Below are 26,909 nucleotides of genomic sequence, written 5' to 3'. Positions count from 1 at the left end.
GAGCTCGAAGTCATGCGACAGCTTTAAATCTTCTGGTGTTTTTCGTAATTTGTGTTTCAGCCACAAGTTTTCGTTACGCCGACATAAAAGTCCGCTGTTTATTGTTAAATCCTTTGCACTCGGAGAATGTTCTCGGATAATCTATTAGCGAACATGTTTATTTGCAAAGTTGTCGGTATCAAACCTATTATAATTAATAATTATATTATATAATATTATAATTATATGATATATTATATTATATAATATTATAATATTATAATTATATTATATGATATTATAATATTATATAATATTATAATTATATTATATGATATTATAATATTATATAATATTATAATATTATAATTATATTATATATTATATTATATAATTATATATATAGTATTGTAGAGTTAAGCTGTTGGAACCTTTGAAAAGCGGTTTAGTTCATAGCCGCAGTTATTGTATGTGCTCAGAGCTGCATGAAAAATGTAACATTTGATTATTATAACAGCAAAGTGGTTATCACAAATAAAACAGATGTAAGATTTATCCGATTAAAAATAACGTTAAATATACATTCGGATTTTATTATTCTACACCTAACAGAATCAAATCAAATATAAACGATATTACGTTGGCAATGATATCTCTGTTTAAATAGAATTTGATCTTAAAATATGTTGATCAAAGTTATATGAAATAAAAATTGGCATCTCGACATATAATTAGCAACGGTCATGTGTTGTGTCCTCAGAGAGGGGAGACCAATGTGCAATGAGTTAAATATTGAAACAAGACCGCCGATCTGAAAATATTGATAAAAACGTTATTGGGAAAGAGGATCAATTAATCGCAAGATACATCGGTCGGGATTAAATTGGAAACGAACCACCTTGTATGTATACCCGAGGCATTTGAAAGATTTCAATTCCCGTACGGCTCCCGCCGGCAGGAAGACAAAGTATATATATATAATCGTCGGAGATCAGGTATTCAATATCGGGGAGGAATACCGAAATAATCGCGACGCTTCGACACTCCAACTTTAATTCAATCAGTTCCCGGCTGTTTCTATCTCGATTGATCAACATTTGCCCTGCGATAGCTCCACCCTTCGGTTCTACTACCTTCCGAGATCTCGGCAGCTCGTAGACGTCGGAGGTTGGAAATGATTATCATATCGGTTCTGGTTAGTGAAACAATTCTAGGCACCACACGCAAGTTCCTATCCTGATAGATTAGTTTAACATTGGATCGCTTTGGAAATCCAATTTTATAAAGCTCACCGCGTAGAATCGTAATTTGATTCATCTGCTGGAAATCTCACCTTAAGAGCAGAATAAAACGGTGACTTTTGTGTGGTCGACGCTTTAAAGTTTTAAAGGTAATGTTTAAAAAAAACGTAGATGATAATGAGACCGAAAAATAGTTGGATAATGATATATGATGTTTATTACTAAATGAATATTATTATATTATATATATTTATTATATTTATATATATATATTTATATTATATTAATATTATATATATTTATTATAAATGAATATGAATTTTCATTTTTCTATTACATCCTTTATATTGCAGGATCAGAGCTTATATTAATGTAACGTTTAATTAAAGAAAATATAACAGAATTATCACAAAATTTTAACATACAACACTTAAATAAACACGTTGAATACAACACTTAAACATCCGTCGTTGTTTCCCCGTTTTAGCCGTTAATGAATTTCGTCGTATCGCTTTTATCGCTCAATTTCAAATGCTGAACAAAACCATGCACAAACAACGGTCGTTCAGAGCGATCGTTCTCCGGTTGCCCAAAAATCAGTGAAGCATCAATCCTGCCAAGAACCCTCATAGTATTATTTATCAAATTATATGGATGATACCTTTCTTCGATTAAAATCTCTAACAGGCTAAAATGACCAAATACATACTTGGCTACACGAATTGAAGGCAGCTTTCATATTACCTTTGATTTCATAAAACTGTTTCAGTACAAAGAGTACTCCGCTTGTCTGCAATTTGCAGTAAATTCTTCCCAATTTTCCTTCAGATTGTAAACAAAGATGGACAATTTGGGAAGAGGAGATACGATTATTCGAGTCTCGCGACTAATTTTTATAGCCGCCAATTTCCAACAACTATAAAAACGAGCCGCGAGGCTCGCATAATCGTACCTCCTCTTCCCAAATCTTCCATTTTCGTTTGCCAGCTGAAGGAAAATTAATGAAAATTAACTGTACTCAGATATTCAGCGCGAAGACCCGCAGCCTAGCTACTCGAGCATCCGCAGTCAAAGGGCAAATAAGTCCCACCGAAAACTTCTTTAAAGCAACGTTAAAACAAGAAGCGAGAGAGATAGCAGGCCTTATTTTCGGACGAACCGTCGGTGGACATGGTCCACTATCTATATGCAGAATGTATCTGCGTGGAAAGGCACTTTACGCTGGCTCGACAAAAATCCGCTCGATAGCCAGTCGATGCGGGGAGCACAGTTGCGGTGAATTAAGCCGGCTTTCGCTGGAGGGCCCTCGATAAGGAAGTTTGAACAAACGAGCGTGCCTGGGCTACACATTAGAGACGCGGGGTTAGGCATCGTCCTGTTTCGCGGGCCGATCGAAGGAGTCCCATAGAAGACACACACACATACACACACAGCGGGCGCAGAAGGTGAGGGACCAAGGAGGACGCGGTTCACCGGACAGTTGTTATCTTATTACTGATATCGCATCGCCGCCGTTCGCGTTTCGTCCTGGTTTCGTCCCCTGTCCTGAACAAATGTTTGCACCGCGCTGCCGCGGACAGATAGTGGTGCAAACTGGTGGACCGGCCCCGAGGAGCCGAGGCTTCCTGTTTGCCCTCCGAGAACAACGTGCGCCCACACGAGCAAACGCGGACAAACCTGCTCGCGATCGGAGCCCCCTTCCACTCCAGGACAGGGGCCATTTCGGCTGGAACGAGTTAACGTCTTTCGGAAGTTTGCGCGCCCAGTCGTCTCTTCCGAAACGTTTTCCGCGACGCCCACTCCACCAGCGCTCTAATAACGCATTATCTCGCGGAAGCTGCCGTTTGAACGCCGCCGCGGCGGCCTTAACGGGTCGAACACGATGTTTGCACTTCTAATTAGCTGCTACCAACGTTCCGCACCCCGGGAATGGATCGTGCACGGTGCTAGTGGGCGGGCAGTGGGTATTAATGGCCACGGAATTCGGTAGGATGCCGGAGGTTGGATGGTACGTTAGGGTGCTCCGGTTCTTTTCTTTCCGTTCCATTATCTTCGAGGAACGAGATGTTATTATTGCTGCGTAAATGCTGCGCGAACACCTTCGGTACTTACGATTTTAACACTGAACATACTCGAAATACTTTATTTACTGGAATACCGATTGGCTCTTCAATGACTGAACTGTGCAGAAGAGAAGCTCGATCATTTTCATTTGAATCATGATTTTATAAGAATCTGTTACATTATATTAATCCAAATAATTCGATGGATTATGGATCAGATTTATTGTACTTTTTGGATGATTTCGTAAAGAACTAGTGGAAAACTGCCGGTAGATAAGGTATTGAAAGTCAGTTGCTATATAATATGTGATGGAAAGACTGTGTTTGTTTGGACATTTAATACTAAATTAATTTACTCGAAACACTTTATTTACTGGAAGACCGATTGGCCCTTCAATGACTGAACTGTGCAGAAGAGAAGCTCGATAATTTTCATTTAAATCATAATTTCATAAGAACCTGATACATTATATTGATCCAAATAATTCGATGGATTATAGATTAGATTTATTGTACTTTTTGGATGATTTCGTAAAGAACTATTGGCAAACTGCCGGTGGATAAAGTATTGAAAGTCAGTTGCTATATAATGTGTGATGGAAAGGCTGTGTTTGTTTGGACATTTCATCATTATTATTATCATTATTATTAATTTAATCATTTTCTGCGTAACAGTCTTTATAATTTTAGCTACTTATTATTAAGATACATTTAAAGTATATAGTATAATAAGTATATTAGTAATAAGTATTTTATAATAAGTATTTTAGTATTATTTTATTAAGTATTTAGTATATTTTATTACAATAAGTATTTTAGTAATTTAAAAAAGTATCTTATTGCTGGATTGTACCGCAGTATACTTACTTTTTACTTAATGTTTACTTACTTATACTTACTTTTAGTAACATCTTATACAATTTAACATTTTGTAACATTCTGTCAACATCAATGAAAAAGTACATCGTTATTTTTACATTCTTTCAATCTGTTCAGTGCTTTTTTCACCTAGTCATCCGCTTCATGAATCCATGAAATCTGCAGTTTAATCATGACACAACATTTTCAGCTGTTGACTTTCTGATTATGTATCAGGCAATTTCATAAACTCTACTTCACCCTACTTTTACAATGTAATATGTATATACGTTTTAAAAAAAATAAAATTCGTATTCTAGAAGTATTTCATCATCTAACAAGATTACTCACAGCAGTTTCCATTGAACAGAAAGTAAAAGCAAACGATGTTGTACTTATAAACAGTGACCCCCTTTGAGATAAACGCAGGAATGTATAAATCAGCTACGATGTTCAGCGTAAAGAATGTCGGTCAGACGAAAATGACAAATGGATTTAGCGAGAGCGAAAGCTGGAATGCGCGCGAATTATGCGTGAAGTAATTTTACTTCGGTGAACGCATAGCTGTGCAGCTCTATTCCGAGTAAAATAATATTTCAAACAGCGAATATCCCGTTTTATTTTGAATCTGCAGTAATCTGGGCCGGAATATTGTTTAAACGTAGTATTTATAACATTGAAAAGTATTTACCTTTCATCGAAGTTTATTTTAATAACTACAAAGAGTATGCAATTCTTTGTTATAATCGATTCTAATGTAATAACATATTTAACAACATACATATTCACTCTCGTAGTAAAATATTGGCAATAAACAAATAATTGCGCAGAGTTTGTAAATTAAAGCTTCACTTATTATTGCTCTTCGCTTTGAATCGACAAATTGTGATTTATTTTTAATTTCATATTTAAGAATTATATATTTTATAATGCAAAAATTGTACAACGTCCAGAAACAAAAAGGGAATGAATTTACATTTTTGAATTATTAAAATTACTCCGACCTCTGACCGTTCCTGTACTAGTCTCAGATAATAGGAGAGAATCAGTACATTTGGAGCAGCGCCAAGGTTGGATTCAATCTACAATTCGTAGTCAATTAGCACCACTAATAACACCGTAAATATTTCTTCTTTTTAATAGCTTTTCTTCGCATCTACTACGAGGTGATTAGCGATGTCGCCAGTTTTTAAATCTATTTTCTGGTCATTTCTGAATTGAGATTATCGTGCTCCTATATCTTGTAATAGAGAGATTAGTACTCTTATCAATACTGTCCTCACATTTGTTTCTTTGGCGTAAAAATCTGTAATAAAAAATAAATATATATTGTAATAAATAATATAATATAATATAATAATTATATATTATAATATTATTATAATATATATTATATATTATAATATATAAAAAAATATTATAATATTATATATTATAATTATATAATATAATATAATAAATAATAATTTAAAAAATAAATATATATAAATAAATATTTTATGTAATAAAACAGTAAATTGTTTTTTATTAAATATTGCTCAGTTATCTCAGAGTCACGGCGTCATAGCGTTTCTAAGCATAATTTGCAACCAATCAGCAGATACTATTTATAACGCTGCAAGTACTTCAGAGGATGGCGATTTTCCACATTCACAGATCCAAATTAAGACGCCCTGGCTGATCCCACACACGTTCCCCCGAGTTCTATCTCCGCAATGCGGAGGATCGGCGATCTTAGCCCAGTTTACGAGCAGTCGAAGAAGCACCTGTTCGCCGAAGTATCAGCAGTTGTCCAAGTCAGTCTCAGGTCTTGATCGGCGACTTAGCGTCTCGGCATCTTTCCAAATAATTTCGAGTGCGCTGTCCGTCGAGCTGGTCAACTCTGTCCGCTATTTCGAGTCCCGATGACCGGCATACTCGGCCAGGAAAAGCGATTCGCTTTTCGTTGACCGATCAAGACCTGGTTACATAAAGATGGTATCCTCGTGAGAAGCGTCGCCGCAGTGGTTGCCGCCCGAAAAGTTGATCACGAAACGTAACTTCATGCGATTTTTATAAAAATCGGCACTCTCATCTTTCCGAGGTTGCGAAAATGAAAATAATTCACAGTGGAGAATCAGAACGCGACTGGCATATTTAAACATTCTTTTTAATTTATTTTTTGAGGTAGAAACTAATTATCTAATTAATTTACATACTATAAGTCATGAGTCTTGCTAGAGCAAATCTTTCAAGGACTATCGCAACTTTTTTCTATCATTATATTATTATTATAATATTATTATTATTAATATTATATATATATATATATATATATATATATATATATATATTATTATATCAACATATATATATTTATATATTATTATATCATTATATATTATATTTATATATTATTATTAACATATTATATATATATATTGTTATATTATTATTACGATTATAATATAATGACAACGATTTAGAATGTATTAAAAAGGGAAGCAGAAGCCATAGTTCAGAACTACATATCTTGCATCGCTTATGTGCAACGTTCGTTTTTGTTACCTATTTTTTCATGTCAAACTATTTTGCAAATGGTTTCTTTAACCCTTCCACGGTGTTTTTTTATGGAATGAGTATACAAAAAGTTTTTTAGATTGCAATTGATGGTAATGATAAAAAAATTAAAACATGTTTTTTCAACTTTTTTATCTGAGCCCATAACGAAAATTTGAATAATGCATTTTGTAGATCTCGGTAATTTATATGTATGCTAAAAATTTCATCGAAAAATCGCAGTTTCTCACGAATTTCGAACAAAAACATGTGATTTTTACATCTTTCAGTGATTGTAGCTTGATTATGCGGCGACCGATTTCGTTGAAATTTTTAGCACGCATATAAGTTGCGGAGATCTACAAAATGCATTATTCAAATTTTCGTTATGGGCTCACATATGAAAGTTGAAAAAACATCATTTTTTAATTTTTTTATTATCGTTATCAATTGCAATCTAAAAAGCTTTTTGTATACTCATTTCATAGAAAACTGGTCAGTCTAACATCTCAAAACTATTCAAGTCGTTCGAATCAATTTTAAAAAAGTTATTCCGATTGAAAAGGCGTTAACATACTTTCCGAGGCGATTGCGTATTTACTGAACCATGCAAATAAATTTTTACTTTCTTCTGTACTTTCATATTAATTATTACATCGTTTCGCACAACAAGCTGAGAAACACCGTATTGTAGTGCAGTTGCCAATAATATTACCGCGATGTTACCATATTTAAGGTAGCATTAAGCACGCGTCAAGTTTGACGACCTGTATCGCAATAACCAATAACATACAACACTTAAACAAACACATTGAATACAACACTTAAACTTCCATCGTTGTTTCTCCGTTTTAGCCGTTAATGAATTTCGTCGTATCGCTTTCATCGCTCAATTTCAAATGCTGAACGAAACCGTGCACAAACAACGGTCGTTCAGAGCGATCGTTCCTCGCTTGCCCAAAAATCAGTGAAGCATCAATAGTATTATTTATCAAAAATTATGGATGATACCTTTCTTCGATCAAAATCTTTAATAGGCTAAAATGACCAAATACATACTTGGCTATCAGACAAAAGTAATCATGAAAGCGCTGCACGAATTGAAGGCAGCTTTCATATTACCTTTGTTAGCATTAAGCACGCGGATTCGTCAAGTTTGACGACCAGTATCACAATAACCAGGCGAGGTATTATCAAATTTCAAACAGCCTTTGCCTTCCGCTGCGCTACGAATATACCTCGAGAATTACATTTCGGCGAAAATTTTCGGAAAACGTACCGCTTCACGGCGCAGCTCCGCGAATCAATGTTCGGCGCGCGTAGTCTCGGCAAAACTTCGGCGAGAAGTTCGCTCTCTCTAGACGGTGTCACGTTAAATTTCCCTGCCGGTCGGACGTACGCGCCCTATCTTTCACGCCTGATATACTTGCTAAAGGGCGATGCGTCGTTTGTCTCGGGGCGGGAAATATGCTCCGGCGGGCGATAGTTCGCGGGCCGGCTCTCGGGCTCGTCGAAATGCCAGGCCGCGGCCGCGGAGAGTGCATTATATTTATCGGGACTAATACTGTTTCCGTGCCATAAACCACCGGCAGATAAAAAGCGCACGCGACTCTCTGTTTTCCGTTAAGTGCGAACTACCCACGCGTTATCGCGCGGGGCAAACGCGAGCGAGCAACGCGGCTCGCTGCTGGCACGATGCGTCCACGATGTCGGGCCGGGTCGGGCCGCCGCACACCGGTTGTGTACGCGCGTGCATTAACCCATTACGACAGCGTTCGTTTGCCAACTACCGATCGGCGCGCGCGTTACGTTACAACCAGGAAACGTTTAACCGGACCACCCCGGGATTGTTTGAAACATTTATCCGCTGAAAAAATACGGGCGCCGGGCTCGCGCGGAGTTGCATTTCAAGTCCGTCGTCGGCTGGTTTTGGTTCATTAAATTGACCCCTTTGTGCCCGGGCCACTTCGATTCGCCATTCACACGAAAATTATACCGTCGCTCGCGTATCGGGTGATTTTCTCTTTTAAATCTCGTTAAATCCTCCCCTGTTGGTATCTTGCAGTCTCTTGAGACTCGAACTAAAATTTTCTGTATACTTATTTTCACGAGTTAACACTTCCACGACCGCGCTAGAAACCTAAAAAGTGTTCATAAAATTAAAATATTTCACTCGATTAGACAAAAATTACGAAGCACACTTCTTCAGCATTCGTGCCTCTTGCAGATCTTAATCGAATGAAGCAATCATTTTTAATTTTTCATTGATCATCCATTCGGTCAACGATCGACTGAATTTAAAGGGGGAGATCTCCTTATTCGGTTGGCTAAGTGTTAAGTTGAAAGACTATGAATACTAAAAGACTACAAATATGAAGCTTTTTTGTGTTTTTATAATGTTTCTATTTTATAGTCTTAACTCGTACGCTACCGAAGTACATTTGTATCATATTATTGAACACTTGAACATTTTAATTTCGGATGGTAATCAAATTTATGCACATTTGTGTAATATATATTGGTTGAAACATGTTGCTGATGAACGCCGCGGCAGCCGCGTTGTTGAATTTCACGGCGGAATTCCGAGTCCAATTCATTAAAACGAAAAATATTGGCTTGCTATAAAGAAGAAAAAAAATCGGAATGGAATTTGTACAGCAATTAATTCAAATTTCCAACAGCATGAGTCGTGCATTGACAATAATTGGCCACATGTCGGAATGAATCATTGATTGAATTGTACGATACGGTAACAACATTTCATTCCCTTGCTGCAACTTGCAAATAAAGCTTTTTGATATAGTACGTTTGTATGCGTCTCTTTTATTTCTTCTATCTGTTGAATGCACTCGCACTGTTGCACGCAATTCCCCAATAATAAATCCGACAAAAGATCGTATCGTAAATAAAGCTTCCAATTATTTATTTGAAATTGCAACATGTGTAGGGTACTGTTCAGGTAAAACGTAGCAGAAGTGAAATAATGATTCCCTAATCCTTTAGTACAGTTTCACGAGCAGTCGAATTGAATTTCTGTTATTCCTATTGTTTATGCGATCTTGTAAAGAACAGTGGAACAAATTACCATATATACTTTTATCCCAATGCAAAAGATACAACACAATCGAATATTCCCCCCTTGTATTTATGCCAAGTGTTCTTACTTCACAGATTACAATTACATGTTTAAGTAGCACAATATCTCATAATCATTGACTCATTTACAAAAGTAAAGTTGGACACGTTGCTGTGGAATAATCAAGATAATTTCTACGAGATTTCTAGGCAGACTACAACTTCCTCGACGGGAGTAATAAATAAAGCTTCCAATTATTTATTTGAAATTGCAACATGTGTAGGGTACTGTTCAGGTAAAACGTAGCAGAAGTGCAATAATGATTCCCTACTAATCCTTTAGTACAGTTTCACGAGCAGTCGAATTGAATTTCTGTTATTCCTATTGTTTATGCGATCTTGTAAAGAACAGTGGAACAAATTACCACATATACTTTTATCTCAATGCAAAAGATACAACACAATCGAATATTTCTCCCTTGTATTTATGCCAAGTGTTCTTATCTCACAGATTACAATTACATGTTTAATAATATCATTATTAATAATATAATAATTAATATATTATATATATTATATATATAATATATTATTAATAATATCATCACATTACATAATATCTCATAATCATTGGCTCATTTAAAAAAGTAAAGTTGCACACGTTGCTGTGGAATAATCAAAGAGCCAATGATTATGAGATATTATGTAATGTGATGATACTATTAATAACATATTATATATATAATATATTAATAATTATATTATTAATAATGATCACATTACATAACATCTCATAATCATCGGCTCATTTACGAAAGTAAAGTTGGACACGTTTGCTGCGGAATAATCAAAATAATATCTACGAGATTTCTAGGCGGACTACAACTTCCTCGACGGGAGTAATAGCTCGCTTTATCTCGCTGCTTTCGTAATTAATAAACGACTGTACACTTAAACGAAAAGGAAAAAACATTGTTAAATATATAGTCTGGACCAGGGAATTTATCGCGGCCGTGACGTTCTAATTATTTTAAGGAGCCCGCGTCTCGCGGCAGACACTTTATTATATCGCCATGAAACAGCGTATTTTCGCGTGTACGCGAGGAAGAAACAAAGAAGCCTGGCATATTAATGGTGGCGACGATTAACGCAAGAATTACTCGAGGGTAATAACAACGGGTCGCGATCCCCGCGGCCGATACAGCCTCGTTTATCGCAGAAATCCCTATAAAAATGTTTACGGTGAAAGGAGGGGGGAGGGGGGCAAACGACGAAGAAAGAAAGAAAAAGAGAGAGAGAAAGAGAGAGAAAGTCGAGTCTCCGGGCGGTTGAAATCGACGTGTTAATCGCACGCGATGCTGACAGTACCGTGCAGAAAATGCGAGCGTAATCTCACGCGCGTGATCACTCGGCGAACAGGCCGATTATTCATTATGGTTGCCCGGCCCGTTTCAATGTGACGATGTCGTGCACGCAATTACTTCGCCTCTGCTCGCCCGTTCTACACTCGATAAATATTTCGTCCCGGCGAAATTAAGATTTTCGGCGCGTCCTGCGCCCCAGCCCCGTTGTATGCCGTCAGACGCTGGCGTATTTATGCGAAAACGGTCGGCAAAATTATTTCTTCGGCACGACGAATATGCGATTTATAGATGGCTGAAAGAATCGAGCAAATCGTTATCTTCTATCGGAGCCTGGACGCTTTGATCGGTCATTATTCAGGCAAACTTAATAAACAGTACTGCAAAGAGGATACGTGAAATAAGAAAAAGACCAAAATATATATTCATGATTGGACTGCGATTCTTTATGTAAACACTTTTAAACATTGATTACACGAGCTAAGAATATAGTGGAACGATGCGTCTTTTATTTCATTTATTTTGACGAATTTTAATTGAAATTCTTTTCGACGTGTTCATCGTTTTGTATTCAGCTTACTCTTCTTCCTTTTCTTTCGTACTTCCTTTAACGTCGAATCGACGCATAGTCAAGCTACAGCCACTGAAAGATGTAAAAAATTACCTGTTTTTTGTTGAAATTCGTGAAAAACTGCGAGATTTTCGCGATCTTTAATTACTTACAACTCGTATAAAACTCAATCGATTTCGATGAAATTTTCAGCTTGCATATAAGTTACCGAGATAGAGAAAGTTGAAAAAACATCATTTTTTTATTTCTTTTATCATGCCAACAAATCTTTTTCTGTTCTAATTATCGTGTGTATTTCGTTGATTGGAATTCTGTATTACGTTGTGTATTTTTGTTGTATTCCAGATTTTCTTCCATCCTTCTTTTATGTTTATTTCTGCATGGTGAACAAGGTCTTTGTATGGGATTGGGATTATAATACGGTTGATGTTATGAATGTGTGTGTGTGTGTGTTGCTTCTTTTGCTGCGATATCTGCGTTTTCATTGCCTATTATCCTCTTTTGTGAAAACATCCAGATTAATTCACTCACTTTTTCTATAAATACACAAACTCCGCAATTTATACAGCATTGGATGTTCAAGCATCATTTCAGTGGCACAAGTAGGTACTAAACTTTCTATTCCTCAACAAGATGATTTATGCTGCTGCTTTAAGGAACTTGCAGCACTATTTGAAACTTTCTAATTTCCTCAAATGAATTTCCTAAACGAATTTAAACCCCTATATCAGAATTTGGCATTATTTGAATTGTGTAATAAATAATTATTCGAATGAATTCCTTTTAGTCAATTATTTTATTGGAATAATTATTCACGGTTCGTAACAAATTATTCTATGCATTTATCCGAATAATTCTTCATTTTTTATTCGAACAAATTATTCGAACCGGGATTGTAACATTATTCCAATAATATGAATCCTGGAATGTACGATGATTGCTTGGTTAAGATTTCTGAGTTACGCATCGATGATCACTCTAAACCAAAAAACTAGATCTCAGTTATCAAAAGTAACAAGCTTTTCGACGCAGCAGGTGAAAAAGAAATTAACATGGAAGAAATTAATTAATAAACTACGGAAAAACACTACATTCTATGATTTTTATTCAAAGCAATTATTTTCCGAATTAATACCCGTACGAATAAATTCTTAATCCAATATCAAACAACTTTTTTTCGTGATAAATTTTTATTCAAACAAAATTGTATTCCTTAATCCTTATTTGTTATCCGGCATAAAATTGTTGCATCAATGGACGTTGGTGTTTCGGATCGAGATTTCGAGACTGAGTAATAACGAGAGACGCGTTAGGAGCACTTGTTAGAAGAATTCTGCTTGAACGAGATTCTAATTTGAAATCCCTTGAAAATATTCTCGACGGAAATACTCATCCGTGCATCGCAGCAAATTGCGCGCGACGGCCGCGTCTTCGAGATGACCCGGGCGTCATCGTTCGTTACTTCGGACGACCTTATAATTGCTCCGACACGAGCAACGCTGTCCTTTCCCTGGAAGCGCACCGCTAATAAAAGAAGCAATTCTTCTCTCGTAAGAGGACTATCCAATTACAACTGCCCCTCTCTAGTTCTATAGGATTCCGGATTCCTTGGGACGCGCAGTTTAATCTATAAGCGGCATAAACATCTCAGTTTAATCTGCAAGTTCCTCCGCTCCGGCTCCGGATTTCAAATGTATGAGATTTCTCAGTTTCATTTATAAATTGTATACACGGCCTGATTTAATCTATATTCAGCCGTGAATCCTGCTTTTCCGGGGCTCCGCGACGACGCCGCTCCGGGGTCCCGCGGTTTAATTTATAAATGATATAAGTATTTCCGTGTAATATCCGCCGGTTCCTTCGCTTTAAGAAAAATTTCGCTCCCGTACGTTCTTTAGAAATGGCTGCGCGGAAGATTCCTGCGATAGAACTTCGTCCAATTTTGATTTATACTTTAAACCCACATGTTCCGTCGTATTTGTAAGTCCAACGTACAGAGAAGAGTATTTTTACAATATAAGTTGAAACATTTTATGCTATATGCTATCTAGAAACAGAAAATATATAGATATATCATAGAATATTTTCCTGTTTCTATTTGTGGACGATGGTTCTGAAAGTTTCTTTAACACGAATATTTCAAATAATATAAATATTTGAAATTCGGGAGAATCATGCATATCTTGGAAAAACAGTCTTCTCAAAATATTAGGTCTACCGGAAAGTCCTGTCCGTTTTTTAATTGAAATATAACACAATTTTCATATTGTAGTATATTATAGAATTATAATATATTATAGTATATATAGTATAAAGATTACATATATATATATATACTATGTATACTATATATATACTATGTATCTTATATATATACTATATATACGCTGGCAAGAAGTCATAAGTAACGATAGAAAGTATATTCTACAATATACTATAATTATATATATAATAATTATTAATAATTATTATTATAGTAATTATTAATAATAATAATAATAATAATAATTATATATATACTATAATTATAGTATATTGTAGAATATACTTTCCATCGTTACTTATGACTTCTTGCCAGCGTGATGGCAATTTGTAAATGCCATTTTTCAAAAATGATTTATTTTTAGAGGCGAAGAACTCAACTAGTGCGTGCTTGACATCAGCTTCAGTTTTGAATTTTTTTTCCTGTAAAAAGTTTTGCAAACAGAGAAACAAGTGATAATCGGAGGGTGCTAGGTCTGGGGAGTATGGTGGATGCGATAGAATTTCCCAGCCTATCTCTGCGATTTTCTGACGAGTCGCCAAAGCAGCATGTGGTCTGGCATTATCATCGGTAGCCATGTTTTCACGATCGCGTCTCGCTTAATAATGACATGAGACATCTTTGTTTCGGTTTATTTAGGAGAGTACATGTGTGTAAATGCAATGATAAAGAGAGATAGTCATATGTGCCTCAAATCAACATGTCCATATGAATTGAAACTTGAAGTGACACTATCGGACGGAACTTTCAGATAGACCTAATAATTGAATATTAAATTGCAACAATAAGATATCCGTTTTCTGTGAGTAATTTTGCGTAAACGTAATATTTCTCTCAATAAAGATTGCTAATCGAAACAACTGCTATTGCAAATCGCCTAAATGAACAAGAATATTTCAATTCTAAAGCATAATTTTGAATGCAGCACATTCGTAACAATAGTTCGCAAGACCTACGAATAAACTTGTTCGGGAAACAACACGGTTGAAAATGAAATCTATAAAAGAATTTGATGCAAACAGCACATTTTCGTTCCAGCAAACTGTTCGTCTTAACGAGATAATTTCGCAACAAACGTTTCCCGCGGCGTATAATACTCATTGTTGAATGTGCGAAGTCGAGCCGAGTCAAACTGGCGAACACCGTATTCCCGTTGAACGTCGGCCGCTGTTCAGGCCGTTTCCCGCGGAAATAACGCAGAAATTTCAGAACGATCCGTGTTTGTAGTTTTTCCGCGAGCCGGTCTAACTCTTAAATAATTGCGCTTTTAATTAGCTAACGTCGAAAACGCGCTGCTAATTTTCATTTAATTTCTAGATTATAACCGGCGCGCAGACCGGCAGCTCCATTTGACACCGTGCAATAGCTGCGCGCTCGCGCTCGCGCGCTGGGGAATTTATTATCACGAACGCGCGTAATTGAACGTTCGCGAATATTTCACGAGATATGCGAGCGATTTTCCCCGAATCCTTAATGAAAGCTTATTAACTATTATCGCGACCATAAATCCAGGCTCTCGGTTCCTCGAACATTGAGTCATGGGGGGAGCCGGGTGTCTTGCTACGCACACGGAGCTCGCAAAAAACCTCGTATCTGTTTGCAAACTTCCTCCCCGATTATCATTCTACCGGGAAATACCGTCTCGAGTCCATCGTCTCAGACATGAATCACGAATCCGAGAGAATAAATGAACGCGGTGCGGATTAATGCGCCAATTAAATGCCGGATCACCAATGAAATCTCGTTTCCATTAATTATCCTTAACTCGACGAAAATTTTTCATTGTTTCGCGACTTCTTTATCGCTGAACGAAACTCCGTGCCGTTCCATATAGTTCGAACATTACGTTCGATCGATGCAGACGAATTATGCAGATTTTAGAGGCAATTGATATTCCGAAGCGAAGTACGCCTATAAAAATTACAATTGATTTTTCACGATCGTCATAGAATTTAAAAGACGATCGTCTGTGAAATTGACTTTATCTAAATTGTAATATTTCAATTGTTTTCTATCGAAATATTAGACCGCGTATTTTTATCGATAATAAAAATCTAGTTCAATTCGAACAATGAGATATTGACAGAAATTGATTTCCATCCTCAATGATTTCAATTATTTGGAAATCCTTTAACCATGTTTTGATGTTTCCACTGCTGTTTGTTATACCTACACACTCTTTCTTACATAAATATATAAATTAAATATATATAATAATTATATTATTATATATAATTATTATATATAATATATATTATAATTATATAATATTAATATATATATATATATATATATATATATATATAGTACTAATATAGTAGTAGTATATACCGGTAGTATATATCTAATAGTAGTAATAATATATATAGTATATAATATAAATTATATATAATAATAATAATAATAATATATAATTAAATCACAATTTATGTCATAATTTTAAATAAATACATCAATGTAGATATTACTGCAACATAAATTCGAAATGCTGTTTCATACGTATAATCAGACATCAAAATCTTTGACGCACCACTTGCAGCTAATCTTACATTAATCGCCCATGCAACTATGCTTTTTATTCCCTTTGCGCGTAATGGGCTCACGGCGTTAAATAAATAAATAATAGTGGAAGGGCGGCGCAGCAACCAGTAGCACATCGCATTGACGGGAAATTTTGTCGGCCGAATCTCGTTAATTCGCGAATGTACAAAGTGAATACCGAATCGTTCTCGTGTACACGGATTCCTATACTACTTGTGAGTCCATCCTTCCGCACATTACGATACACCGATGGAAATACAGTTGCGAGGGTGGTGCAGATAGAAAAACAAAGAGAGCAAGAGAGAGAGAGAGAGAATAGGCGGCAGAGGGAGAGAGAGAGTGATAGTGGTAGCGAGCGGGTGGGAGCAGAGTTGTTCCGAAAATACGCAGTTCGAGAATGCATCAAAGGTACGGCCGGACGTGCATATTCACTCGCCTACGTTAATTTGATTGTTCTGTTTATTTCTCGTAAATGAAATTAAAATAGCTCGACTCCTCCAACTGGGCGGTTTCGGTGATGTTGGAATGGAGGAACGGCGCGACAACGAGAACATAGTGAAAAAGAGAGAGTGAGGGGAAGTGAGAAGGAGTGAGTGAGAGAGAGAGAGAGAGAGAGAGAGAAAGAGAGAGAGAGAGAAAGGAAGGAAGAGAGAGAAAGAGAGAGAGAGCAAGAGAGAGAGAAAGAGAGAGAGAGAGGAAGAAAGAGAGAGAAAGAGAGAGAGGGGACTAGCAAGGGAGACCGAGAGAGAGTTGAACGCGGAGGCGGTGGGAAGCTTATTGCGACTCCACCTTTTTAATTAAAGTTTGAAACTGAACTAGTGTATGCAAGAGGGTTCCCGTGGTCCCGAGCGAAGAGGAGAGCGCGCGGCACATAAAATAGTCAAGTGTTGCTTTCTTCTTCTCGGGGCACTGTCACCCGGACTTGTTTGACATTCTTGCCATTATAAAATGAACGTCGCAGCGGCGGCCACGGTCTCCTTTTATTTCGAATAGAAATAACGGAAGTTTAATCATTTCATAACACGTCGACGGACCGCGCTGACTCGGATTGATGCCGCGGCAGTGGTCGGTTATTATCCATTTCTCGTTTGACGGAGAAAATCGGTTTCTCAGTGCTTTAATCGCTAATTGTCGGTGGTTATCAAAGTCTCTGTTAATTGAATTTATGCAGGTACGAGGATCTTGCGAGACTTCGGACTCGTTATTATAAATGAAAGTTTAATGGAATCAAGGGAATTCCCGGGGCAAGAGGTGGCCATTGAAATGACGGAAACTTGGGGGCGCTTCTTTCCGCGAATTTATTATAATCCTTCATTGTATGTTGTACCGCAACCGTTGGCAATTAGGGGAAATTCACTTCTTTAAAATAAAGCGGAGTAAATATTCTCTTTGAACGGAACAAATCTTGTTCGAATTATCTTTGCTACAGCTATTTTTCAAATATAGATCAAAGAGGGCAACCCTCGCCGCGCAATTACGGAGCTAATTAAATTGAGAGATTCTCTGGGGGGGGGGAGGGGATCCTGACGCGGAAAATAAAGAAAATGGAAAATCGTGATACGTAATGCTGATATAGCCCGGACGATTGTAGAAAGTAGAATGAACTGCGGCTGCCTTTTTTAAATGAAGACAGAGGCAGGAAGAGGCACAGAATATTTTGCTCGGTGCGTCTAGTTTTTACGGTAGACGTTCATGCATCCGCGTCATGAATATTTTTAACATTTAAACCGAATTCCGCGAGGACCGTTCACGTTTAATTAAAAATCATTGTAGAATTATTTCGTGCGTTTGATAGGTGAAAAATGGAATTTTAACCGACACTTGAAATCAAATCGTTAGATTAAATACGAGAAATTACGAAATATGAATTTCTGTAATAGTAAATTTCTCTAATATGGTTTTATAAATTATTGAGATAAGACTGGAAAGCAAGAGAGCATGAAAAGTATAATTTTGTTCAAGTTAGATGTCTATATTTTTTACTTTCAAATCATATAAAGATTGAGCCTAAGACTATCGAAATACTATCTAGATGGTAAAAGTATGATATTTATGATTTCTAACAAAAGATTGATAAATAAAAATGTTTATTGCTTGTAACACTTTACCTCGCATCGTGTAGCAATTAACCTCTGATGCGTGGCTAACAGTTCCACCGTTTCCATTTACATCAAATTTCAGGTGCTGTATTATAAATACACGATCAAATTAGCTAAATTAAATCAAAAGCTAATTACATGGCAAAAATGTTACAATTTCAGATTGTCAGCCCCCCGATCTCCCCTATAAATTACGAAGCGATTCCGATAACCGAAAAACAGACGGGGGAAAATGTTAATTGGTTCGGAAAACCGCAATCTAGCAATTATGTATCCTGTCCCGTTCCTTGTACATACAGATTGCTAAGCACATTTCGATTTCACACACACACACACACACACACACGGCGCCCGTAATAATGCAATTCCTCTATCACATTTCACAGCGAACACGACCATCTCGGCAACCTAATACAACACGTATCGCCAGCATTCCGGACGTATCCGTTAGTTATGAAACGATTTCGTTCCTTAACGATCGTCGATCGATCAATGAAAATTACCGGATAAATTAACGGTCTTCGTTTCGCCATTGCGACGGCGATTACTCAACGCGTATGGATGAATAAATGCAATTCGCGCAAGTGTCCCGTATCTAATTCACCTTCATAAGCTTTATAGCGGCATTGTATCGTACTCAGGGACCACCATTAATTTCGCTAATGGTTAATCAATAAACAAGCAAGTTGCGAGTACTATTCAACTCTCTCTCCTTCCCTCCCTCCCTCTTTCTCTCACTCTCTCTCTCTCTCTCTCTCTCTCTCTCTGTCTCTCTCTGTCTCTCTCTCTCTCTCTCTCTCTCTCTCTCTTCCTCTCCCATTCTATCTTTCTCCCGTCCCTAGCCGTGTTTGTGCGGTTCAGGGCTGATCCACGAGAGAGGCGCAAGAAACCGAACAATAAAGCTGTTGTGCGCTCGTGGGGTGGCTGGGACGCAAGAAGATGGGCACCTGTTCGGCCTACTGTTACGCACACAGCCCACCTCAATAACAGGAAAGCTAGACGAGACTGGCCAAAGAAAAAAATCGAGGATGGGAAGACGAGGGAACAAAAACGGGAAGAGAAATTATCACGGAACAACCTCTATTTGTTATCTGTCTGGAGCGATACAATGGCTTGTACAGCTGTTCATCGATTTATATACTGCTCAGGGTTATGATGGGTATTTCATTAAAGCGAACAAATCGAGAAACATATGACACTTCGGATAATTAATAAAACAGTTGCTTGGTTGAACCGCGAGATTAAATTCTTGTATTGATTTGTACAGTGAATCGCGTTACATATTATAATAATATTATATTAACATTATATTATTATATTACATTATATTATATTAACAACATATTAACATTATTAATTAATATATTATATTATTATAATAATATTCAGCCATCGGAGATTCGAGTAATCGAGGTTTCACTGTAATTTCTCGTAACTTTCACTGCAATTAATTTCTTCGATACCTTTTTTTTCTTCGAGAAGGATTCGAGAGTGACGCTTATTTCCTTGAATGAACAACCCTGAGTTAAGCTTTGAATTGTTAGCTATAGTTAACTTTAAAATAGTGCCTGAGTAGTGGCTACCAGACTGCGGATATTTATGCAAATGGAAAATTATCTTCATCGATTGGTACACGCATAAGTAAAATAGAAATTTCTTTCTTTTTCTAATAAATTCAATGAGTAGAGAATATGACACAGATATCTCTAAACTCTACTCAGATTTTCACTGCTTTAAATTATGTCTAACCATTTTTCGGTCGTGAATGCATAAAATCTACAGATAGCGGAAAATATTTCTTTGATGAATAAATCGATTAGAACTAAGAGAACTGTGTGACACGAAAAATTCTTTACTTTCGTACGACAAGTTTGAATTTGCAAATATAATAATCTATATAATATCCAAATATAATAATCTATAATATCTATAATATAATATAAAAATATAATATCTATAATATAATATAATAATACAATATCTATAATATATCTATAATATAATATAATAATATAATATGTATAACATATCTACAATATAATATAATAATATAATATCTATAATATATAATAATCTGTATCAATTTCTCTGATGAAATATCAAACCATTGAATCGTATCGTCACATAGAGTTCACAGAAATTAATGTCGTCTTCTTTACGCTACCATTAAAAGTACACAAAGCGTTCGATACGAATTACGAGGAACGAAAGAGAATCCATTCCTACGATACAAAATCAAGACTCGAAACTTCTTACTCCATTTCTTCCGCAAACAAGACATTCCAGTGTGCCCATCTAGGAGGCTCTTATCCTCCAATGTTTGAGGCAAACTTCATTAAACATTTTCCGAAAATAATGCCTCCAATAGCGCGGCGGCGGGGGCCGCTCCCCATCCGCTTTGAAAAAGTAACAAATCCCCTTGAAACTCCGGCTAAACGGCAAAACAAACTTCCGGCAAATTACACGCATCCGAAATCCTCACACCGCCGTAGCGGCGGCGGGAGAACGAAACTTCCGAATCGTTTCTCATGCATACGAGCCGGGAAAGAGCTTGTCTAAACTTGAACGATTCGAAAACGGAGCCGCGTCCCCGCGCGCGACGGATAGCGGCAATTCTCGCGTGCGGCGCGATGGTGGCGGCGCGGACGCAAACACGCTGATTGCGTGCGATTAATTATTTATGCGTCGGTCGGTTTTATTGGCGCCGGGTCCGGGGAAGAGTCCGTGCTGACGGGGAAATCGCGCGAGGCCGTGTTTTCACGGAACGGCGCACAGCGGTATCTCTTCCCAGAAAGTGGGCCACAATTATACAAACAACTGCATACGATTTTCATGAAAATCGACGGTCTTATGTCTATAACATTGTTGTCGAATTTCGATATATCGTCGATAATGTGAGATATAAAATTGAAAATCGGACACCGCTGACCCAAGCATTGTTTTCTTACGTATGTTTTTTTATGAATATCAATATATTTTATAATTATGTAATTAGAAGGGAAAATTCGATACGACGCTCCGAATTTCCCTCGACACTTTAAACTTGGACATCTTAAAAGTGGACAGAAGTGGAACAAATTCTTTTTGATTGGATAACATACTTCAGATTTTAGTTCGAGATCCACCTGGTTTTTTCATTCTTACTTCTAAAATGCCAAAGATTGTTTCGTCGAGATAAGAATCTTTTACTATATTTACATAATCTGTATAATAAATGTACACGCATATCATACTGACATAGAATTGGAAACATATTTATCTGGCTAATGCACATGTTCCAATTTTCAAAATCGTTGCATAGCTTTCAAACTCGGCATGCGGCTGTCGGCACTTTAATATTGTTACGGCGACTTGTCCAAATCAAGTCGCTGTAATGTGAAACTGCCCTGTTGTGAACAATTCCTTAAAAAATAATAGAAGATAAGGGTTGCCACGGAAGGGTGTTACCAACGGACAATCGAAGAGTCGAGATCGGACTCTCGAACGAGCAACATTTCGAATTGGAAGATCTGATATATAATTGTATCGAGTTGTGTTATAGTTTATATATTGTAAATAAAATATTATTATATTAATAATATAATATATATAATAATATAATTATTATTATATAATAATAATACTTCGAAATTTTCAAATATCGTGCACATGGTTACTGAAATATAGATCATCGTCACGATCGAACTTTTGTGCTCCGTAATTTTACTTTAACCCTTTTAACCCGAGTTTATCTATTGATATTTTAGTTACTTTTCCGTTAGAAATCGATAATATAATAATAATTATATTATTATTGTATTATCGATTTATATAATTATTATTATATAATAATAATAATTATATTATTATTATATTATCGATTTCTAACGGAAAAGTAACTAAAATATCAATAGATAAACTCGGGTTAAAAGAGTCAAAGTAAAATTATGAAGCACAAAAGATCGATCGTGACGATGATCTATATTTCAGTAACCGTGCGCACGATATTTGAACATTTCGAAGGGCATTTTGATGCTACAGAAGATTTTCGCTGCTATATACAGTATATAATTTCTCTCTAATTCGCGCTCAGATTTCGCACAAAAATGGACAATCTGGGAAGATGAGATACGATTATTCGAGCCTTGGGGCTAGTTTTTATAGTTACCGATTGTCAACAACTATAAAATAATCTCGTATAATAATCGTATCTCCTCTTTCCAAATCCTCTAACTTTGTGCGCAATCATATCGCGAATTAGGGAGAAATTGTACTGCACCACGAAAATTGCATTTCGATCATTCGGAAATGGCACACCGCTGTGCGGCGCGTTATCCGCCGAGCTTGGCGGAGCTGAGGCGAACAGAATCTCGGCATAGTGAATGGATCGCAATCGCGGACTGCCTCCTGAGGAGTCGTTGACATCGGGTGTTATAAGTAGAATGACGGCCGTTGGTTCGCACGCTGCGAGAGAATCACTTATCGCGCGGAAGCAACCAGTGGTAGAGTATCCACGTGGCCTCTCCTGACAGCTACGTCTCCGAGCGATTATCATCGGACAGGCACGTACATACGTGCAGAACATAATGCGCACGGATTTCGGGCAACGATCGTCGCAGGATATCCCAGCCGTGAAATTGTTGTAAACCTTGTTACCGCGGGCACCGCTCGGAATAACGATGCGAATTGTTTTCAGTATCGCGTCGTCGACTCCTTTTGTAGCATATCAATTGCGCTGTTGTCCGATCATCCCCATTGTCGGCAGTTCAAAACAACACCCTGTGTTCCGCCGCACACGATTCTAGCGCTTTAAATGTAGATTTTGTTTCTGCGAATTTTAAGCATTTTACGGAATATTGTTCGTTATATTTTGCGTTGTGCGAGTGAAAATAGGCATTGCGTGTTTTTACGATTACCGATAATTATGTCTTTTCTTTTTTTTGTTTACCGGGTGCTTCGTTGTCGGTTCGAGACCGGTGAAAGGATAGCGAAGTATTGTTTCGGTTGTCTATTCAGGTTTTAGCTGCTATAACTGTGGAATATCTGAAAAATGTTTGCAACAATCGATCCCGCATGGGGCAATTAGTTCGAAAGGAGTTGCTGCTTTCAAATCAATTTAAATAACCCATTCATCTGGGTCTATTCATTCAGCAAAGGTCGTTGTACCCTATTCAGCTTTTATGAAATCGAAACAAAACGCACGAAGCTCGCCTCGTCAAGGCAGGTTCGATTCTTTTCGGTTGAAAATGAGAGGAAAAATTATGCGTTCTTGACCAGTTTTATGTTATACGAAACGTTATAAGTTGAATCAAGATACGCGCGCGAACAACTAGACAATGATACCTGTTCGAGATGAAATTGACTATCGATTAGGGAACAGATTAAACGTTTAATACCAATCTCGCAACAATAACGACTCTCGGTTTCAGTTTGAAGCCAAACAATGTGTCACAGCTGTTTCGTTTCTCACGAATACAGGAACCACCCGATATTGTTAGTGGTCATTGATTCCCTATTTTCCACACGCTGTTTCTTAAGACGTTGTTTAAACAGACGTTGCTTAAGCTGACATCTATTTTCCAAATTAATCTTGTCGGATGGACATACCGTTTATAGCGTTGAATCGGATCAAAGGTCGTCGAAAACTTGCAGGGTCTTTTGAACCTTAAGAGCACCCTTGCGTGAACCGGCTAAAAAGACTTCGACACGTACATTGTAACGCAAACGTCAAACGCAGTGCGCCATACCCTATCTGCGTATGATCTATATATTGAATATGTCGGAAAGTACGAATGCGAATAACGTGTTACAACGTGACAGATCGTAAACTAAGTCTTCGCATTTTTCGCTGTACTTTTCTTTGGAAGAATACTTTAGTAAGTTCTATTATTAACATTTCTTACATAACTAATAATTTACAACCTGGTACATGGAAAAATTATTTACATAATGATCATGATATACCCCCGTATACCCCCCTGAAACAAGCTATTATTATTTAATAATATAATAATACTCTATGATCTGGAATATTAAATGGTTTCACATTGCGAATATATTTAATTAGTACTTGAATGAGCACAATCTTGAGAATTGTCAACTCATATGCAACAAAATCGTGTAAAAATGATTTAAAAAGACGGGTTCATTTTCTTGTTTTCGTAATTGAAAAGTTCGATTGTTAAATAAGTAAATTTATTTTGCTTGGACAAGAGATTACAAAGATATCAAAATTTCTCATTTGACGCTCAAATTGTTAGCAATTGTTTGTACTATCTTAATACTGCTGCTTTAAATTATATAAAATTGTTTTAAAAAACACATTAGAAAAATTTAAAGAAAATTTAAAGAGAAAAAAATTTAAAGAGAATCAATTTTCTTAAACAATTGTACCAAGTGCTCCAGATCTGAAATTGTCGAACTCATTGAACGCTACAACAAATTTTGATTATTAACGTAATGTTAGAGTGTCAGCTCTTAAGTCAAGTAGTCACTTTCAACTAATAATCAAAATTTCTTTAACTCTGTGGAGTAAACAAATTCATATCGAAAAAATGTTCAGGCCCGAACACCATGAACATCACAGGACATATTCATTAATAATATGAAGATGAAGCATCAAATGAATGCTTGGGTACCACAGCTATCTTAAGTTACAAAATTTCAAATATTGTAAAAAATTCATAAAATGTCCTTGTAAAAATGGTACACCTTTAAATTCTAAAAATGATGAAATTGAATTCTAAAATATGAATTCTAAAAATCCAAGCAAAATAACATTTTTCTTAAAGACTATATATAAATAACATTTTTCTTCGAAGACTATATACCCCAATTGACTTAAATTTAAATACCTTGCAATATGCCTCAATATTAGCCACAAATTCAAAAATCATCAAAAGATGAACGAAAAGAAAGATCTCTATAAAATCCACACAAAATACTACCTACATTTGAGCCGTTTATTTTGAAAGTGGCATAAGTCACTTCACCGTAATGAAAAGTGGTGATTTTTTAATGTTTATACGAAATTATTTATACCGAGAAAAATATCAGTATCCTGAGATAACGAATACAAGTATATAATAAGATAACAAATACAAGTATATAAATTAAACGTGTTATATATATAAAACGCAAACCCTTAAATATATCGACTTAAAAACAAAGTGACTTATGCCACTTTCAAAATAAACGGCTCCTTTACCAACTCCAATTCATAGTCACCACCACACGCTGATCATAAAAATCCACAAAGAAAAAAATTACCGAAATCTACACAAAAATAACGCCTGCCACAAACAAGCACAAAATCTCCCGATTCCAATTTAAAGTCCTCACCACGTGTCCGAATATCCGACGCCCGAGGAACAGAGACTCGAAAAGACCGTTCACCAGGTTGCATCAGTTGTCGAAACACTCTCAGTGGCCACGCATTGGCCTAGTCGAATAAAACCGGAAGTGGAAGTGTATCTCGGTAAGAATATTAGCAGCGTGCGCGCGAGGAAGCCACGTTCCCCGTGTGGCACGATCAGGAATTCCAAGTCACGCGTCAAAAGCGTAGTCGTCCGCCGAACTGTCATTAACGAGTGGAAGGTACGTTTCCTCGGTGGGACGTGTGTGAGCGCGTGTGTTCGGGTTCCGGTGGGTGCCGGCGAGGAAACAAGGCCGAAAGCCTCGTCGCAAACAACCGAGAAGCGCAAGGTGGAAGAAAGCACACTCACGTTTTCGACGACAGCACGACGACGACGACGACGACGGTGGGGAAGAGGAGGTGGGCCTTTGTCGCAGGTACCGCAGTGTCCTTCGGATGATCTTCCCTCGGTCACGGCACTGTCCCGTCCCGCGGCGAAAACGATATATCGCGGCTGTGTATCACGCTAGGACGAGGCGCAACCAGGCCCGCATGGCACCGCACAGAAAACAACGTGACCAAACCGGGACGAATCACTGGTACGTAGACGGAGAGAAATCACGGCCGACCGGTTCGCGGGTTTTGCCCGGGCGAACTAGGCTGTTTAAGCGCTCGTACGGTTTCGCGCGTCTCGAACAACGAACGTGGGTACGGCCAATCGACGAAGGCAATGCGTACCCCTCGCGACCCCGTGACGAACTGAGGATCGCGCTGGCGGCGCAGCGCCACCGTGACCCGTGGCGACACCGCCAACTAAACCAGCATCCGTATATGTACAATGTACAGGGTGCTCGGCCGCGTGTGCCGCTGTTTTTCCAAGACGAATTACCTGGTTAATTGCTGGGGATAGCGCGGCGTCCGATTCTTTTTTTATTTAAACCGTTATTTTTCGTTAATTGTTTAGTGTATCGCGTTTTATGAATTTCG

At 37.2% G+C, this 26,909-nt stretch overlaps 1 protein-coding gene across 1 annotated transcript in view; it reads right to left on the bottom strand.

Annotated features, from left to right (window-relative positions):
- Positions 1 to 26,670, bottom strand: part of LOC117221499 (discoidin domain-containing receptor 2) — a 331,317-nt gene extending 304,647 nt beyond the window's left edge. Inside the window, exon 1 of the mRNA XM_033472520.2 lies at positions 26,293 to 26,670. The gene's annotated coding sequence lies outside the window, so the exon portion shown is untranslated. The remainder of the gene's footprint in view (positions 1 to 26,292) is intronic.
- Between the last annotated feature and the right edge of the window lie 239 nt (positions 26,671 to 26,909).

The sequence above is a fragment of the Megalopta genalis genome, chromosome 1 (assembly GCF_051020955.1).
Source record: "Megalopta genalis isolate 19385.01 chromosome 1, iyMegGena1_principal, whole genome shotgun sequence".
NCBI lineage: Eukaryota > Metazoa > Arthropoda > Insecta > Hymenoptera > Halictidae > Megalopta > Megalopta genalis.
This window is presented reverse-complemented; position numbering and strand designations above follow the sequence as displayed.